The sequence below is a fragment of the Paroedura picta genome, chromosome 7, assembly GCF_049243985.1.
Source record: "Paroedura picta isolate Pp20150507F chromosome 7, Ppicta_v3.0, whole genome shotgun sequence".
NCBI classification, from domain to species: Eukaryota; Metazoa; Chordata; class Lepidosauria; order Squamata; family Gekkonidae; genus Paroedura; species Paroedura picta.
Genome location: NC_135375.1, coordinates 114,617,397 through 114,629,719, shown reverse-complemented (window position 1 = coordinate 114,629,719; position 12,323 = coordinate 114,617,397). Strand labels below are relative to the sequence as shown.

The 12,323-nt window shown below is 46.6% G+C and overlaps 1 protein-coding gene across 9 annotated transcripts in view; it reads left to right on the top strand.

The window, feature by feature from the left end:
- Positions 1-1,038: 1,038 nt before the first annotated feature.
- The window catches only part of USP54 (ubiquitin specific peptidase 54), a 116,274-nt gene continuing 104,989 nt past the window's right edge, over positions 1,039-12,323 (top strand). For 3 of the 9 annotated variants that reach the window (XM_077346054.1, XM_077346062.1, XM_077346064.1), the window contains exon 1: positions 1,039-1,191. The gene's annotated coding sequence lies outside the window, so the exon portion shown is untranslated. Of the gene's footprint in view, positions 1,192-2,017; positions 2,135-8,971; positions 8,991-9,131; positions 9,436-12,323 lie in introns of those variants that run through there. The other 6 variants (XM_077346057.1, XM_077346056.1, XM_077346059.1 and 3 more) reach the window with 4 other exon arrangements.

Here is a 12,323-nt window from a genome sequence, read left to right as displayed (position 1 = left end):
CCCCTCACTGGCAGTCTTCAAGCAAAGGTTGGATACACACTTTTCTTGGATGCTTTAGGATGCTTAGGGCTGATCCTGCGTTGAGCAGGGGGTTGGACTAGATGGCCTGTATGGCCCCTTCCAACTCTATGATTCTATGATTCTATACCATCAATTGTTATTGTGATATGTCTGTTTTTTGCAGTGGTCATTATTTTTGTCCTTTTAATGTTTAAGAAAAGGCCAAATTTCATGCTTACTTCATTACTTCATTTCATGCTTACTTCATTGAGAAAAGGAGGTTGAGAGGGGACATGATAACCCTCTTTAAGTATTTGAAAGGTTGTTACTTGGAGGAGGGCAGGATGCTGTTTCTGTTGGCTGCAGAGGAGAGGACACGCAGTAATGGGTTTAAACTACAAGTGCTACGATATAGGCTAGATATTTTTAGTTATTTTATTTTTTATTATATTTATATACCGCCCTCCCCGGAGGCTCAGGGCGGTTTACATGGAACATAAGAACAGTACATGAAACAGTCTATAACATTTTGGGGCATCCCAGTATATCAGGAAAATAAATTTCACAGTCAGAGTTGTTCAGCAGTGGAATAGGCTGCCTAAGGAGGAAGTTGGCCGCGGAGTAAACCCATTCACAGAGCACATGAGGAAAGCATAGACGCCGGGGGGGGGGGGAGTCGTTGCCTTGCTCAGGGGCCTGGGGGCCCTTTGGGGGTCTGGGGGGGGGAGCCGTTTCCTCCAGCCGGTTTCCTTGGGGCGGGGCATCCCCTGGGCATGGAGTGGTGCGGGGGGGGGGGGCTTCTGACTCCGCCACTGTCCGGGGGGGGCGGCGGGACAAAGGACGATTCACGGGAGGGAAGCGTGGAAGAGCCGCGGAGTCCCACCGAACCCCCTCCGGCCGTCCGAGGAGGGCGGGGCTCCCAGGCCGCGCGGCAGGACTCCGCTCCTCTCCCCCTCCCCTCCCCGGGTGCCCCGCCCACAGTGCGCAGGCCCGAGGGGGCCACTTCGGCGCGGGCCGCCGCTCGCCAGCGCTTCCCCCTCCCCCTCCCCGCGAGACTCCCTCGCCCCTCGCGCGAGATCCCGTCTCGCGAGAGCCCGTTGCCTTGGCGCCCCGTAGCCATAGTAGCGCGGCGGCGGCGGCGGCGGCGGCGAAGGAGGCGGGGCCCTCCAGGATGCGCCCTGGCGGCGGCCGGTAAGTAGGTCGCCGGTTCTCCCGGCGGGAGGAGCGGGAGAAATTGACGATGGGGGGGGGAGAAGAGAGGGAGACTCGCCCCGTGGTGATGGGTCGGGCCGCCCTTTGTCCCCCTCGCGACCCCCCTCCCGTGAAGGGGCCTGCGGGGAGGTTTGCATCCGGGCCTCTCCGCCCTCCCCCCCCCCCCGAAGCGGTGGGGCTGGGCGGGGGGCTCCGCTGGGGCTCCGGCCTGCAGGCAGAATAGGGTGGGCGCGAGGCAGGTGTTTCTTCTCAAAAAGGTGAGCTGCAGTCCACAAAACCCTAATCCAGGGGTAGTCAAACTGCGGCCCTCCAGATGTCCATGGACTACAATTCCCATGAGCCCCTGCCAGCATTCGCTGGCAGGGGCTCATGGGAATTGTAGTCCATGGACATCTGGAGGGCCACAGTTTGACTACCCCTGCCCCAATCCATAATAAGTATATCGGGTTTTTCATTTCCTGTCTTCTGCTTGCCAGGTGGCCTTTAAAGACGCAGGCCAATCATGACCCATGGATTAGCCATGTTGGCCTAGTCCCAATGGGACCTCAAGAGACCAACAAGATTCGGGGTTGGGGTGGAGGACGTTTTAGAATAAAAGCTCATCAAGCTCTCCACAGATACAATCCTAGTTGCTCTTTTCTGGATGTAAAACCCTGATGATTTTAAGAGGGACCACTCTCAAGCAGTTGTACATCAATTCCGAAGTAAGGTGCTGTTATACTTTTAAATGTTGTGCATGTATAGGGTTTTATTGAATACCCTGACTTTATGTTTATCTTTCTGCTGTGTATATGTTTTTACTAAGGCCACTGGATGAGCGCAAATGAAATGGATGCTGTGATAGACCATGTGTATATGAAAGTATCAAATAATGAATGGTGTGGATTGGAGTAGTGATAAAGATCACTAACCTACATAGAAGGTATGGATGAGGCTACAATAAATTTACGTTGAGATGTTTTGAAGCTGTTGGCTCATTCCCACATCAGGAATGGCAGATTCAGGTGGAGAGCTGTGTTGGTCTGAAGTAGCAAAATAAAATTTGAGTCCGGTGGCACCTTTAAGACTAACAAAGATTTATTCAAGGTTTGAGTTTTTGTGTTCCATTGTCTGAGGAAGTGTGCATACGCTTAAAAGCTCATGCCTTGAATAAAACATCGTTGATGTTAAAGGGGCCTTAGGACTCAGATTTTATCAGGAATGGCAGCCATGCTTCCCTGGAAGAAAGAGTACCCACCCCTACCAACTGCTCTCTGCAGATTTAGAAGACTCCTGGATGCACTCTGTTTGTACAGAATACCAGAATTGTACAGAATGACAAGCTTGGCCAGCACTTTGAATGAGCTGAGCATATCCTCTAAAACATGTTCCAGAGTTCTCTGCAGATTGATGGAGAATGCATTCCTTGAGAACTTTGTGTGGAGCTGTTAGGTGAGGATACTTTTTGAGACATCCCAGAGATGCATTAGAAAAGGTTTTGGGTAGTGGCCTTAATGCAACAGGACACTTTTAAGTAGTTGTGGGTGATAAGAGGCAAATGGGAGAGATAATCTTTTATAACAAGGCTAACTGGGTAGGGAAATCCAGGATGTACATAAAATCACATGAAAATCGTGCATAACAGGTAGGATCAAGGTGCAGCCATTGGAAGGACATGAAATGACAAGTGTGTGAAGAATTGATTTACAAGTATCAAGTATCAAAACATTTTGTACAGTACCTTCGGAGCTGCTGAATAAACTGTTAGACAGTAAATCATCCTTTTATAGAATAGCTTTAGAATGAAAACAGCCTTGGTGTAGGTGGATTCAGCGGTGTCTGAGGATGTGTCTGCTCTAACAGCACCCACAGGTTCTACCACGAAGGAGACATTGTGGCACACATACTGTATTCCTTCGTGTTTCTGCCAGCTTGGTGTAGTGGTTAAGAACAACAGCTTCTAATCTGGTGAGCCAGATTGATTCCCCATTCCTCGACATGCTCCCTCAGTTAGTGAAAAATTGGGCATAAAAACAAACAAACTTTTTTCTTTGGGTATGTCCAGATTTTATGTTCAGTCCCTGACTAATGCTCCTTTTCTGGTTTGCTTTTGGGAAAGCAAATTCTTTCTGCACTGCTTTTTAAGGTGTTTGTTTCTGGCAGGCTGTTCTTGAGGAAGGAAGGCAGTCTGGCTTGTAGAGAAGACTAGCTGAAATTGCTTCTGATCTGTGATACAGCAGGCTCTATCTCCTACAAGTAGATCCATTGACTAAAGCAGGGGTAGTCAAACTGCGGCCCTCCAGATGTCCATGGACTACAATTCCCAGGAGCCCTTGCCAGCATTCGCTGGCGAATGCTGGCAAGGGCTCCTGGGAATTGTAGTCCATGGACATCTGGAGGGCCGCAGTTTGACTACCCCTGGACTAAAGACTGTGGGAGGAGGAGTCTCACCCCTTCCTATTTGTTTTACTTTTAATGAGTTCATTTGCCAGAAGGGTTAGAATTTGCTATGTGATACAGAACCCTTCCTCATGAGCACGCCAGATAATTTCATTACTGCATTTGACATGTGGAAAGAACAGGGCAGAAGTTTACCATAAAAGGCGGCTGGGGAGGGGGACGTGTCTTGAAAATCTTTGCCTCTCTTACTCCTGCTAGGAACTTGGTTGGTATGTACAAGCTTCTAGGAATAGTGATCCCAAAATGGTGCAAAAAATGACAATTTAGTCTACTGCTCTGTAGGGAAGATCATGTAGGTTACTTATTTATTTCAATGCTCCAGTGTACAACTATCTCCTGGCATAGTAAATGACAAAGACTGACCTAAAAATGTCACTAGTTTTCATTGGCACAAATGTGACCCAGCCCATATAATTGGAGGTTAAGCACCTCAGGCTTAAAAATGTTCATTCATCTGGTTGCTAGGAAGAAATAAGCATTGCTTCCAGGTGACCAAGCCCGGAAGCTCTTTAAAATTGGTAGGAAATAGGCTCATTCTAAGGTGGCAGAAAACAGGAGTCGTTCATTGTTACTGCATCAGCCTAATGGGATCATGTGTACAACACTAAAATGGAGCCGTTAGCTTTTTCATACTATCCCCTTGTATGTCTTTCAAATAACTTAATGTAAATATGTAGAAGTGGGCAGGCTGTTCTTGTTGTTGATTTATTTGGAAGCCTGTTCTGATTGTTAATAGGAATTACGACGATATGGCTCTTGTGAATGCATGGCCACGGATGAAATCTAGTGTGATACTGTTAAGAGCTTTAGATTAATTGTTAAGACAAAGCTTTGTGCTGCTATTATTACTGGAAAATAATTTTGAGTTTCTGCAGTAGACACAGGAGGTTTCACTGAAGACTCTGTCCCTTGGACAACATTTGAAAGAAAAAGAATAGGATTTTCTTATGAGGACAAGTTCTGAACATTCATAAAACTTTCATGGCACTGTAAAAAAAAATTTTGAAAATGTGATTAAAATAATTTATTAATTTAATTAATTTATTTGATTTCTATACCGCCCTTCCATATAGCTCAGGGTGGTTTACATACAACATCACAGGGGAATACATGGAACGAATCAACATACAACATAGTCAAATACAACAATAACAATCTAACAGTGGTTCTAAACAATACAACTTGAGTGATCCCAATAACAACGATATAGAAACTCAGCTAAAACCCCTAGAGAGGACAGACTGGTTCAAGCCATGGAGGGGATGTCTAAGGGGTAGTCAATCTCAGGCAAATGCCTCGTAGAGGAGCTCCCTTTTGCAGGGGGATACATGGAACGACCTAACATATAATGTAGTCAAAAATAATATCAACAATAATCCAACAGTGGTTCTGAATCTTAACAACAATATAATGGGAACGATAACTTAGGCCCCCAGAAAGGCCAGACTGGTTCAGAGCATGGATGTCAGTGGGGGAATCCATGGATGTTGTTGGGTTTGGTCAGTCTCATGCAAATGCCTGGTGGAAGAAGATAAAGAGTTGGTTCTTATATGCCGCTTTTCTCTACCCGAAGGAGGCTCAAAGCGGCTTCCAATCGCCTTCCCTTTCCTCTCCCCACAACAGACACCCTGTGAGGTGGGTGAGGCTGAGAGAGCCCTGATATCCCTGCTCGGTCAGAACAGTTTTATCAGTGCTGTGACCAGCCCAAGGTCGCCCAGCTGGCTGCATGTGGGGGAGTGCAGAATCGAACCCGGCATGCCAGATTAGAAGTCCGCACTCCTAACTACTACACCAAACTGGCTCTCAAACTGCTCCCTGCGAAATTATGGGAGTTCAGGCAGTGCTCTGATCTCTTCAGGGAGTTCATTCCACCAGGTGAGGATTGGTGTGCTTGTTTGGGGCCAGGCATTCTGAGCCAATTGCAGTTTCTGGGTCAAGGATAAGGGTAGGCATGAACCAGTTCCATGCATGAACTACTGCTTGCAGGCAGGAATGTCTGCTTCAAGAAGTAAAAAGGTTTATGAAAGGTTTGTTTAATATGTACCCACCAACCCTGCCCCCAAAACCTCAATGGAGTCTCTCTCTTGTTCTCGCCTGATTAATGCGTGACCAGTTGGAACCATTAGCTACAACATAGCATCTCTTTCTGACAAAACTTTGTTTCCTGTTGCCTTGACATCAGCTAGGAGAGTTGGGGAATTGACAGCATTATCCTGTGAACCCGTCTACCCACTTCCACTTAGACAGAGTTACCCTTCAGCCTTTCTTGTTTAAAGTGGTTTTAAAGTTCCACCATAACCAGTACATATCTTTATCTGTTTCCCCCTGAATGCCTCTTTGGGTCCTGAGCAGTCCCAACACACCCTTGACTTTAGAAGGGCTCTGCTTTTTTACACGGACCGAGTGAAACCTTTCAAGGTGGATCGAAACCTTTTTATTAGTTTTCATGGTTCACAAAAAGGGAAAAAAGCATCAGCTCAGACACTCTTGGTGAATCGTATCTGCAATCCATCTTGCGCATTCCAAATCTGTGGTTGAATGTCCGCTGGAAATTAGGGCGCCCTCCACTGGGTCTCAAACTGCCTCAGGCGCTTTCTCGGCTGGTCTCCCGCCTCTCGACATCTGCAGAGCAGCGACGTGGTTGGTGCCATCAACATTCATCCATCACTATTCGATGGATGTCGATTCCAGAACAGGTGCTGCTGTGGGAAAAGTGGTGTTATGGATGTTATTCTGCTGACTATAAAACAAAATCAGAGTCCAGTGGGCCCCTTCAAAGATTTATTCGAGGGCAAGCACTCTTCCTCAGACTGGACTGGACTTTGAGTTTGTATTGTGCTGCTTCAGACCAACACGGCTAGCCACTTGAATCTGCTGACTATGTAAGTGATCTTGTTGTTCTCCCATGTGGGACTGCACAGAAGCCATGAGAATGAAAACAGGGCTGCACTTACTTGTCTCTCCTGAATAAGCCTCTGTGCTTACACATCCGTCCCTCCTGTCCCCACTGTGGGCTCATCAGCGTGTCGAGTCTCATGGGAGCAGGGCAAGAGAACGGAGGGAGGAGAGCACTAACCTTTCCTACATGACTTTTGGTGGGAAAGTTACTGTGCTCCTCCTGTACAGGACTACAACTGGGAGTGAAATCTCTGGAAAAAAACTTGCCACCTCTTCTCCATGATAGGCCTGCAACAACGCAGTCCCTATGTATGCCAGCATAGAAACTTATTTGATGAACAACAAGCGCAACCCTGTTTTTGACCTACACGGGGTGTTCCCACCGTACACCTTTCAGGCATCCATGGCCTCAACCATGAGCCTGGTGGGCAAGTGCCATTTTGAAGGCCTTGTGGAACTTTGACAGCTCAATCAAGGCCTGGATTTCAACTGGCAACCGGCCCTGGCTGAAGCCAGGCAAACATCTTTAGGGCCAGGGATTGCCAACAAATTGGTGTAAGCAGAGTTCAGTGCTCTCCAGGGGCATAGTGGGAGAGCCAAATTTGAAACTAGAGTATGTTACAAACCCCATGCTAACTATTGCTTTTGAATTGGGGACCCCTATCTGCTGGTAAAAGAGCCTCTTGTGGCGCAGAGTGGTAAGGCAGCCGTCTGAAAACTTTGCCCATGAGGCTGGGAGTTCGATCCCAGCAGCCGGCTCAAGGTTGACTCAGCCTTCCATCCTTCTGAGGTCGGTAAAATGAGTACCCAGCTTGCTGGGGGGTAAACGGTCATGACTGGGGAAGGCACTGGCAAACCACCCTGTATTGAGTCTGCCATGAAAATGCTGGAGGGCGTCACCCCAAGGGTCAGACATGACCCGGTGCTTGCACAGGGGATACCTTTACCTTTACCTTTATCTGCTGGTAAAGCATTGTTTAAACATGTTGAGGAACATAAGTAAGTGCCAGAGAACAAATTGTTTTCAATGAATCCAACAATCTGCAGCAAACTTGTACTCTTGTAGCTGTATATTAAGCACTGCAGTGTATAGTTTAATTTGGACAATTGGTGAATGGTGCTCTGGTTATTTTCTAGTAAGTGTTTTTTACTTCTGCCATTTGAATTTGAATCCCTTCACCAGCTACATCTGAGCTCCCGAGCCCCAGGGAGTCTTCAGGAATTGCGTGGGAGACGAAGTCTGCAGTGGATCGGAGAGTCAGCAAAAATCCCCTTTTCCACTGGTCGAAGCCTTGGATTTAACCCAGTATTAGTAGCTGGTCTGTGTTACTAATTCCAAGTTGATAATGGCAAGGAAAACAAATCACCTTTATTAAGAATATATAAAATAAGAGCCAGTATGGTGTAGTGGTTAAGACTCTGATTTGGAGGTGGGCTGGTTCCCTACTCCTCTGCATGAAGCCCGCTGGGTGACCTTGGGCCAGTCACAGTTCTCTCATAACTTGCTCAGCTCCACTTATTTTAAAAGGTGCCTCTTGTGGGGAGATGAAGGGAAGGCAATTATAAGCCACTTTGACCATTTCCGCTCTAGAGACTTCATGCTGGGCCGGAGTCGGATCTGATCTCTTCCAGCTCCCACATGGAGGAACATTTGGCCCTGTGCACCTTGTCCACCCAGGATTTGTGCTCCCACACAGGAGCCAGGGCAGCAAAGTTCCCAGTGCGGAAATGGTCTTTGAGACTCCTTCAGGCAGAGGAAAGCGGTTATAAAACCCAGCTATTCTTCTTCATAAGTATTTGAAGATGCTTGCAAGAATTCTTTTAATTCTCTCCGTCTCTAGATGCTCCCTGTATTTTATCATTCCATTGATGGAGCTTCTACAGAAGAAATTTTATTGTGTATGGACATTGTGTTGCTACATTCAAAAGAAAAATAATGCATCAGAGGAACATCAAATACAAGAGGATAGATTCAAGAGGGTAGCCGTGTTGGTCTGAAATAGCACAACAAAATCAGAGTGAGGAAGAGTGCGTGCATGCCCTCTTGCATGCTCACGCCTTGAATAAATCTTTGTTAACTTAAAGGTGCCACTGGACTCTGATTTTATTATCAAATACAAGAGTTAACAGATCACAATTAAAACAAATCAAAATGTTAGTAAGAGTTGTGCTTTCTTAAAGGGAGTGTTTTATGTGGACTGCAAAGTTCCCAGAATATAGACCATAACCGACAGTAAAAGAAATTTGCCTCTCTTTGTTATACTAGTTGACTGGATTGTGACTGCATATTTAGTAAATATTACATTGATCGTAGGAGAGGAATTGGGTCGTGAAAAGGACCGTGATGTAGTAGCTGGAGGGGAGGGGGGGAGGGGGGGAGTAGAGGGAAGAGATGTTTGAAGCTATAGCGTATTTCAATTTCAACTCAAGATATACAAGAGGTAAGAATTCCTTCTGTCTGTCTTTATACTTTTGAGGCAGACTCATGAGATCTAACTGTAGTATCGGTGTGACATTTGCCATGTCGCAGATATGAATTGCACGCCCTGCATTTCAGCTGTAATGAGGTGGTGCCGTTTGCATCCTGGCTGAGGGAAGCAGAGCAGGCAAAATGCAGAAATGGAATGACGATGGGAGTCTGTTCTGCAGGGCTGGGAACGTGCTGGCAAGGCGGTCTCTGGCTGTCGCTTTAAAAAAAGCCCAGCCACAATGACCTGCTTGTGGGAGGAGGGGCCGCTCCCTGAGAATCAGGTGCATGTCTGTAGCGATGATGTCATCTTTCCAGCCAGACCTGCTGGAGGGAGAGGGATGCAGAGGAGGGAAGGATTTCCTAACAGCAGATCTCCAGCTGGGAGAAGTCAGGAATGGAAAAAGCCCAGGGAGGTTGTAAGTATTTTTTAAAAATTGCTGAGGCCATCTGCAGACCGACACAAACTGCTGGGTTTAGGGCTGTGAAAAGATTATCGACACTAGCTTGGAAAAGATTTGGTTGCTTCCTAATGGCACAAGTCCTTCCTAGAGAAGAGCATGCTGTGTGTGTGGCTCACTGAAGAATTCTACCTGCTGCTTCATACTTGGAGGCCCAGAGCACTCACCCCTGGCACAAAATGACCATGCACAGGAGAGAAATGTCCTTTCCTTGAAAACACAAGGGGACCCCGGGCACTTCTTGCTGGAAGTCCATTTCTGTTTCTGGCTTTCAGATATATATGATGTGAGCAAGGTAGGAAAGAAGAGAGGAAGTGAGGAGCCATATCTTTTGTTTTATGCTTTTTGATGATGATATCACTGTCCTTTAAACAGATATCCTTGCTGGGCCAGGTTGAAATTCGGTGGTATGATGTCACAATAATCATTGTGAGAGGGGAGCAAGGCAATGAATTTCATTGGACCTGGTTAGCCTTGCTTCTCACCATTCTTTGTTTCCCCTGAACATAGGAACAGGCCTCAACAGACTTTTTAGGTGTGCCACTATACAAGAACGGGGGGCTGACTCTTTAGGGCGGTTTAGAACGTTAGTGAAATTAGGAACACTGATGGCTATATTACATTGTAGTGTAACTTTTAGCACTGCAGCTCTGGTATAAATTGATATAGTACATAATCTTATCTTAATCTAGAAAGAAAGCAGTGGTAGCATGGAATTTCACTGACATACACTTGTAACCTGCAGGAAGAAGCAAAATGTTAATACTGGCTAACTGATTATTGTAGTTTGGGGAGGGTGTCTAGGAGAATAGAATTCATGTTTGTTGAAACTAGGGTTGCCAGCCTTCAGGTGGTAGATGGAGATCTCCTGCTTTTACAGCTGCTTTCCAGGTGATAGATATCACTTCTCCCAGAGATAATTGCTGCTTTGGAAGGTGTATTCTATGGCATTATACCCCATTGAAGTCCTTCCCCTCCCCAAACCATGCCTGCCTCAGGCTCAGATTTCCCCCCCCCCCCCCCCCCGAAATTGCCAGATATCTCCCAGCCCAGAGCTGGCAATTGTAGTTGAAGCCCTAGTAGATCTCTCTCCTGTGTATTGGCTCCCTATTGGGTGGGGGGAAGGCAGGCATATAAATATTTTAAATCCATTTGATCGCTGTTTTGGAAAATGTCATTTGTTTGCTCTGTTTGATTCTTTGCAGATGTAATGCTTTCCCCCCCCTTATGCTTAAACCTTCGTTGCAAGACTGTATAACCTTTGTCTTAGTACATCATCTTCCAAGTAGTGAGCAGAGTTGTAGTAAATATATCCACTGATCAGCTATCTTGTGAGACTAAAAACATTATGGCATATAGTAGGAAGTGATGTGAAGTATTGCCACTGAGATCCAGAGCGCTCTAGCAGAAGCATAGTGCCCTGAAGTTTCTGCCTGCCAACTTTCACTTTGCTGCCTACAAATTGTTCATGTTACATATCGAGTCATGGGCACCTGGAGTCTGACCCCTCAAGACCTTTTTTTGAGCCCCAGGCTGCCTCCATCACCGTGCTGTTATCCTAGATAGCCCAGGGCATCTTTTATTTATGTTGGTGATTTTAATTTTAATGCATGTACTGGCGTAGCCCTAGAAGTCTTCAGTTTTGTGCCTCTGGGAATATTAATGGAGGCCAAGTTTTAACCACCTTTATAGATCATCTAAGGATAACAAGATCGGTTTATCTGGTAAATTAATGGCCATGTGGATAGACAGTATAGAATTGTTGAATATCCTACAGAGGGCATTGTTAGATCTCGAACTTCCTGGGATTTGTCAGATACTTTCCTCCTGATTGGCCCAACTGGAGATTTCCTGCTCCTTTGTGCATACTTCCTCTCTATTTGCCTTCAGATGAAGAAACATAGGCTATCAGGAGTATCTCTCTCTCCTCTATCTTTACAAAGTTGTTTCAATTCTTAATAAAGCTATTTTTGTCAGCCTTTCCCAATCTTTTTACAGTTGAGAAACTCCTGAAATGTTCTTCAGTCTTTGAAACCCACCAGTTCTCTCTGTGAGGCAGGAGGATGCCTCTGTGGGGGTTTCCCCGCCATGTATTTTCGGAGGCAGGTCAAATTCAAACTTCCTGTTTCCTGTGTGTTGGGAGTAGGGTTGGGTGCTTGGGTGGGTACACACACAGAGGCGCAGAGCTCTGCACCTGCATGTGTGCGCCGGCCCTCCCGGCCCACGCCATGGTGCTGGCTGCTTTGGGCGAGAACAGCCGCTTTGGATGCCGAAGCACCCAATCCTAGTTGGGAGGCACCCTTCAGTCTTGTTCCTGCCTCCCATGGGAGATCAATGCTGACTAGACGCCTAAACATTTCTGCGTAGGAAGTAGTTAGTAAAAAAACATTTTGTTGTTAGTTTCATTGTGGTTAAAATTAAAGTTAGTAGTATAGTTGTCGCTAGAGTTACATTTTAAAAGTTCCCAACAAAAGTTTTGTTAAGCTGCAGCTAGCTACACCTGCCATTTTTGTACCCGGTAGCAGCTGGAGAAGCACTGCGCAGTTTAAAACGCCTAAAAAAGCCTTTTCTAGGCCCGGCAGAGCACAGCCACCAGTGGAGTAGGCTCACTGAATTAGGCACTTTTAAGGCTGTGGATAGTTGCGGCCACCATTTTGAAGTACAAAGGCAACCAGAGCAACTGATTACGGGCTTCTCCTCCAATGCCACCCCGACCCCTTTCCTTCCCCCCCCCAAGACAACAGTGGGTGTGGCCAACAGTGGGCTGTTTGGGGCTGTTGATGCCACCGGGTCCAGGAGGGGCAACGGGCGCACAGAGCATGCACCACCCACCAAGAAGTCTCTGG